The sequence below is a fragment of the Mastomys coucha genome, unplaced genomic scaffold (assembly GCF_008632895.1).
Source record: "Mastomys coucha isolate ucsf_1 unplaced genomic scaffold, UCSF_Mcou_1 pScaffold4, whole genome shotgun sequence".
In the NCBI taxonomy this organism is placed as follows: domain Eukaryota; kingdom Metazoa; phylum Chordata; class Mammalia; order Rodentia; family Muridae; genus Mastomys; species Mastomys coucha.
In genome coordinates, this window is record NW_022196910.1 from 29,064,154 (window position 1) to 29,071,789 (window position 7,636).

At 36.8% G+C, this 7,636-nt stretch overlaps 2 non-coding genes across 2 annotated transcripts; both read left to right on the forward strand.

The window, feature by feature from the left end:
- The first annotated feature begins 257 nt into the window (after positions 1–257).
- On the forward strand, positions 258–388 carry LOC116076612. Its single transcript, XR_004113020.1, has one exon. It is a non-coding gene; the product is annotated as a small nucleolar RNA SNORA17 (small nucleolar RNA).
- A 1,265-nt stretch (positions 389–1,653) lies between these two features.
- Positions 1,654–1,817, forward strand: LOC116076632. The gene has a single exon (XR_004113036.1). It is a non-coding gene; the product is annotated as a U1 spliceosomal RNA (small nuclear RNA).
- The last annotated feature ends 5,819 nt before the right edge of the window (positions 1,818–7,636 follow it).

Sequence of the window (7,636 nt, forward strand, 5' to 3'; positions counted from 1 at the left end):
GGGTATATGCCCAAGAGTGGCATTGCTAGGTCATTTTGTTTCTTTATTTGTTTTGTTGTTGGTTATTTCCCTTACGAGAGATAGTGAGAAAAGAAATTAAAATCAGAGGGTAGTTAGAGTAGATGGATAGTGAGTATCCGGGGACAGGGGGGGTGAGATCCAAATGAATAAGTTTTGGTGAGGCATGTGGAGCCTTAATGCATCTGTTCTTTTAAAACAAACAAACAAACAAACAAACAAAAAATATTCACCTGCCCCTAGCCCTTAGAGATATTATAGGTGTGGTTACTGCATTACATGTGAGTCAATAGGTGGCAAAGTGGGAGAGACTATACCTATGCTTAGTGTTCTAATCTGTGAACATCTGAATAATTAGTAGCCTACCTTGAAACAAGTGAGCCTGATGTGGCCACCAGTCTGGTGCCAGAAGGCACAGACAGGGAGCTAGTGTGAGACAACCATTAATTCAACACACAGAGAGCCTACACAGGCTTCCAGGGCAGAAGAGCTGACTCTGTCTCTCACTTGCTGCAGCACTCAAGAGAGCAGGCCATGTACTTCACCTGGGCAGCATAGTAGAGCTGGCACTGGATGTGGGATTTGAGGGTGCTCTGGCCCTGAGGGTGGGAGATCCTTGCCCTGCCTCTTGTCTGCTGTGCTGTGGCTTCTACAATGGAGAGATCCATTCCCCACCCTTTGGCCCTTTTCATTTGCAGTGTGAGAGCTGGCTTTACATCTCACCTGGACAGCATAGCAGAGCTGATTTTGATCCTAGTAGCTAGAGTGACCTGACTCCAAGTGTGTGAGTATTAGAGAGCCAGCCCTACAACTTGTTTGCCCTGATGTAGCATGAGAAAAGGAGAGATGGTCTTCTCCTACACTCTCACTCCTTGTCATTACTAACAGGTTAAAGAGCTGGCTTGGTGTCCTTAGAGCAGAGTATCAGGCACCTCTTCTGAGGGCATCAGGATAGAGTTGGCTCTGGTTGTGGGTGTTGCTATCCTGCCCTGAGAGTGTGAAATCTGGAGAGCCTGCAGGTTTACCAGCTCAGATACATCTAGGACTCAGATCCACAGCTTTGAATTGGTCCACTCCAACATCCACACCATGGATGAACTGTTGGAATATATGAAGAGACTGGACCTACAGATCAAAAACTACTTAGATTTCCATGGTGAAAGGCAACAACATGATATCTGAGAGTTCAGTGAGTTTCCAGTATTGACAAAGCAGCAGAATGTAGAGGCCTCGTGCCAGACCAATGAGCCATTGCAATAACCATATGTAAACAAAGAAGTGTGGACAAAAAGTGTATATTGTGGGACACACTGACATACTACAGCTTCCACAAAGAGATTTTTTTTTCTCTGTTGGAGAGAGGTTGCAAGGGTGGAGGGCAGGTAGGAGAGAAGGGGAAGATTGAGTGAGGGTGCATGACGGGAAATTCACAAAGAGCCAATAAAAAGTTAAAAATAAAAGAAAAAAATACATAGTCTCAGTTGTAGTATTCCTTCTGAGAGCTGAACATGAAGAGTGATTCTAGACAGCCAAGACAGAGAAAAGTAGGCAGAGTATCAGTGTGTCCAAGGTAAGGTGCATCTGACATCTGCATGTTGACTATGTTAAAGCACCTGTTTTTAGAAATCTGAATGAATACTTACCCAGCAGGGGAGACACCATGATCAGGAAGGTGGTTTTCCCAGGGTGAGACTCACCCATTGCACTTGGGGTGTGCTGACCCCTGTGATTTCCCCAAATGCGGGAAACTCAGCCTCATAATTTGTGGTAGTAGGGGACTGCATTCGCACTCTCCCCTGGCACATCTGGTATGAAAAAATAAAGTTTCTCTCCAAAAAAAAATGTTTGAGTAATGGTTAATTCAATGAGACAGACAGAAAAATGACAATTTCTCACCTGTACCAGATATGTTTCTATCTGTTGCTCTGAAAGTCTATACTAACTACTTATAGTGTATGATGCATAAAGTATATATATCTTTTCTTTCATGTGCTATTTGAACAACTTAGAAGCTAATCCTAGAATCAAACCTGCAACCCCCATCACCAAAATTCAGACTTGAGTATGTTTTATTTCAAGGTATCCCTCAAAACATATGTGTCTGGAGATTTTACTGGTCCTTGATTCTGAAAAGAAGCAAAAAGAAAGGTCAAAAATAGCCCCCAATTAACATTTTAACTTTCAGGAAAGCTGGGAGACTGTTGTCTGTGTGGACCATTATTGACTGAAATGTACAGATGGAAGTATTATTATGTGAAAGTTATTTTAACACCTCTTAGTATAAGTAGTATAAGTAGTCAATAGGCTACTTATAACTCCTTAATGAAAACCAGGTATACTTCCATCATCATTAAAAAATTCATTGAACTATTTTGTCTTACGTATAATTTTTTATAAAAATAAGATAGGAAGAATGAGAAAATATTTTCAAATACCTTAATTTAAATAACAAAAAATAATTAAATATTTTTTAAAACATTATGAACTTGTGAGCTGATTTTTCGATCTGTATGACATTTGCAAAGTTGCAGCTTAATGAGATGTATGTTAAATATTATAAAATCAGAAAATGGTAACTTCCTTTTGAGTTATCATTCATGAAAATGAAACTATATAGCTACAGTGTTGTGTTATAAAAATCCAAATACCAGAATTATCCAAATACCAGATTATTTTCAACAATCATAATGAACTATAATTCTAGGGTAATATTTGTAGTTGCTAAGAACCCTAAGAAGTATTTTAGGTTCTCAATTTAAGAGCTAACTAAAATATTGACAAAACAGTGCATGCTACTGTAGCTCCATCACCCTTTCAGTATGCACCATCATCTGTACCCATGGCTTATCAGCATGCTGGTAAGCATATCCCCACAGCCTGCCTGTCTTCCAGAAGGTATGCCCCAAATAGGGAAACAGGAGACCTCCTCTAACCTAGGCCACACAACTCTACCTGCCTCTGATGAAGTCTGCTCCAATATGAGACACCCAGTCCAGTTAATACCAGAGATCACTAAATGGCAAAAGACAAGCACAAGAACATAGGCAACACAAGCCACTGTAATTTGGCAATATCAGAACTTAGTTCTTCTACCACAACAAGCCCTGGATACACTAACACACCTGAAATGCAAGATTGTGGCATAAAATATCATATCATGAAGATGATAGAAGCCTTTAGGAGGGATACAAATAATTCCCTAAAAAGAATACAAGGAAATACAGGCAAACAGGTAGAAGTACTTAGAGAGGAAACCCTTAGAGATGAGCCCCTTAAGAAAATACAGGAAAATGCAATTAAACAGGTGAAAATATTTTAACTGTCCAAGAGTTAAAAATGAAAATAGAAACAATAAAGAAATCACAAACAGAAGTTACACTGGAAATGGGAATCCTGGGAAAGACAACAGAAATAAAAGATGCAAGCATCACCAACAGAACACAAGAGATGGATTGAGAGAACCTCAGTCCTGGAAGATATCATAGAAGTTATTGAGACATTGGTCAAAGAAAATGCTAAGTATAAAAAGTTCCTAACCTAAAATATCAAGGAAATTTGAGACACTACAAAAAGATCAAACCTAAGAATAATAGAAATAGAATAGGGTGAAGATTACCAGTTAAAAGGGCCAGAAAACATCAACAAAATAATAGAAGAAAACTTCCATAAATTAAAGAAAGTGATGGCCATAAATGTACAAGAAGCCTACAGAACACTAATTAGATTAGACTAGAAAAGAAAATCTTCCTGCCACATAAAAATCAAAACTGTAAATGTATAGAACAAAGAAAGAATATTAAAAGCTACAGGGGAAAATGTCTAGTAACAAATAAAGGTAGGCCTATCAAAACTGCAAATGACTTCTCAACAGACTCTAAATCCAGAAGATTCTGGACAGATGCCATGCAGAACCTAAGAGATCACAGATGCTGGCTGAGACTACTGTATTCAGCAAAACTCCCAATCACTATATGCTGTGGATAGCCCTGAGACTATTTGTAATTTGATGGTAATTATATTCTCCAGGGAGGGACTGAACACAAGGGATGAGTCAGTACTCAGGTGATTTCCTGTAAACCTTCCCATCTTAATTTGTAAATTAAAGGCTAGAGCCAACCTGGTGATTGGGCAGATTAAGGGAAGGTTGAGCTGAAACTTAAGAGATAGAGGAAGGAGGAGGAGGAGAGAGAGAGGATGACAGAGGAGGAGGTGGAAGGAAAGCAGAGCAGAAGCACTTGGCCTGGAGAAACTATAAGTTATGTGGGGTTATAAGGGGTCTCATAGATGGGGAAGATGGTAGTGTAGTGGTAGATCTGCCCAATCTAGGTACACAGATTGTATTCATATTAGTTGAGATGTGTTTTCATTGCTGGGGCACATTTGAGTTGGAGATTTACCACAACAACTATAGATGGAGAAACCAAGATATTCGATGACAAATACAAATTAAAACAATATTTTTTCTACAAATCCAATCCAGAAAATGTGGTTCATTTACACAATGGAATATTATTTAGTTATTAAAATGAGGACATATTGTATTTTGCAGGCAAATGGATGGAACTAGAAAATATCATCCTGAATGAGATAACCAAGACCCAAAAGGACATGCATGGTATGTACTCACTGAAAACTGGGTATTAGTCAAAAAGGACAGAATACCCATGACACAAGTCCATAGAACCTGATAAGTTAAACAAGAAGGAAGGCCCAAGTGAGGATGCTTCTACCACGTTTGAAAGGGAGAACAAACTAACCAAGGGAGGTAGATGGAAGGAGGTATCTTTTTGGGAGAGTGGAGGGAGAGGAGAAAAGGAGTATAGGATCAGGTATGTGGGGAGACAGGAGAGAAGCCCAGTGGACCAGGAGAATGAATGGAAATAATGTAGCTGCCAGGAGTCGGGTAGTGGAGTGGAGGATGGGTGCAAACTTTAGAAAGTCCCAGAGACCTGGGATGTGAAAGGCTCCAAGAAGTTAAGTGTGGGTGACTTTAGCTGAAATGCACAAGAGTGGGAAGATGAACCTGAAGAGACTACCTCCTATAGATAGATCCCAGTGGAGGGATGGTACCATGAACCCACCTTCAAAATTTTTGACCTAGAATTATTGCTGTTTAAAAGAAATGCAGGGACAAAAATGGAGCAGAGACTAAAGGAATGCCTGACCAGTGACGACTCCAACTTAAGATCCATCCCATGGGCGATGTCACAGTTGTCTTGTTTATGCTTTACTTTTATATCACATAAAACTCGAATTTGGTTTATTTCCTTGGGAATAGGTGGATGAGTGGAGGAGCACCCTCATAGAGGCATAGGGGAGGGGGAATGGGAAGGGGGGTTATAGAAAGGAAACCAGGAAAGGGAACAACATTTGAAATGTACCAGTAATAAAAAAAAAAGCTGATTTGGGGATGGAAAATATTGATATAAAGCAAAATGAAATATGTTTTGATGTACATACAAATAAATAGTTGGTTAATGCTATAAAATCCTGTTCTAATTACATGAAAGTATACATATATATATATATGTATATGTATATATTCTAATTACATGAAAGTATATATATATATATATATATATGTATATGTATATACCTAATTACATGAAAGTATATATATATATACCTTAACATGTAGTATTTATATATATAAATATATATAAGTATATATATATATATATAGTTTAACATGTAGTATTTATTGTTTGCAAGTTGTATAAGTAATGGACATTATGAACACTTAAGAGGGTCCATTGTAAATATAGATATATGAGATTATTTTAAGTAATTAAAATTTTTTGATATGCATAATCAGGGTTTGGCATTTACAGTTTGTGCATTTGAGTTGTATATAATGTATATATGATAAAGATGTAAAGACAAATATTAAGTACAATAAAATGATATTTAAAACATTTGTTAAGTATTTACTGTTTTAGTTAGTTAGAAATTTAATAATCAAGCTTTGAAAAACATTTGACTCATCTTTGAAGAATTAGTGAAAGAAGCCAGCAATTTTTGCTTAGATACTATGTGGATGATTTTGATGATTTCTTAACCTACATCCTTAACTAAGTTACAAACTAAATTTAAAGTCCAGGTATTGAATAATTTACTAAATATTGAGTGCAGCTTGATGAATGTGGAACCACACAGAACTGTGGGCATTACAGTTTGACAGTATTTTTCAGGATTTCTATTCCCACCTCATTAAAAGAACAGTTTCACTGCTTTTTAAAATTATATATACACAGGGCTGGTGAGATGACTCAGCAGGTAAGAGCACTGACTGCTCTTACGAAGGTCCTGAGTTCAAATCCCAGCAACCACATGGTGGCTCACAACCATTATAATGAGATCTGACACCCTCTTCTAGTGTGTCTGAAGACAGCTACAGTGTACTTATGTATAATAATAAATAAATCTTTAAAAAAATTATATATACACATACATAAACACATACATACACATACACACACATACACACATAAACACCCATACACATGGACCCTTTAAAATGTTTTAAACAAGTTGTATAACTTTCCTCACTTTTCCTGCCTCAGTCTCTTCAACTGCTCTATATCAAATCCTTCTCACACCCTGCCATCTCTCAAGTTGTTAGCATCTTCACCTTTTATTATTATTGTTATACACATATTTGTGTGAATATATAGAAATTATGTATATACCATTAATATCATTTTTACTTGCTTATGTGTATATAACAAGTATTTTATTCAGTGAGCCATTACAGAAGCCATAAAGACACTTTATTTAATACAAAAATAAGATAATCATGTAAGTATGAATGTAAAATAAAATGCATTTAAGGTTTATCAGATTCAAATACATATTGTACATTTGTGTATGAGTGTGTGTGTGTGTGTATGTATGTGTGTTTGTACAAGTATTCACAAGAGAATATTTTAGCTAAACCTCATTGTAAGATATTTGTTGGAATTGAAAAAAACTGATCTATGAATGAAAGATAACTTTTTTAACATAATCACTCATATGTATATTCATTTCCTAACAGATGCAAATTTTTAAATCAGTTCTTTGACTTTATATTCATATTGCACTTTTTAATGAGTTTTCTCTTTCCCTGAATCATAATTGCTGATGAGTATTATTACATTAGTAAAGCCAGAGAACAAAGCTAACACATTGAAACAGGAGTGTATAGTCTTCCATTGCATTTTTCTAAAGCTCTGCTGCAGGGATTAGAGATTTAATGACCTCACATGAGGTGATTATCTGCAGCAAAGTTAAGATCTTTAAGATGCTCATTGGGGTATACTTCCTGAGTTCAGTCCCTTGAATTAGGACATTTCTCTGATCATGGATGAGATGTGAGGAAATCATGTTTCCAATATGTGCTGGTTATCATTATTGGACACCAAGTGTCATAGTATAGAGTATGAATAGGAGAGAATGGGATACAGAACTTTGGGGGCATGGATTGGGTAAGTCAAGGGAAGAAAATCTGGAAAGTACATTTCAAAGCAGTATCTAGTTGAGAAAAGTTTAGAGCTACATCAAAAATGTAGGAATCCATCATTGGAGTTACAAGAAGATGATTTTGTTACAAGATATTTTACTTTTTGAGTGCTGACTA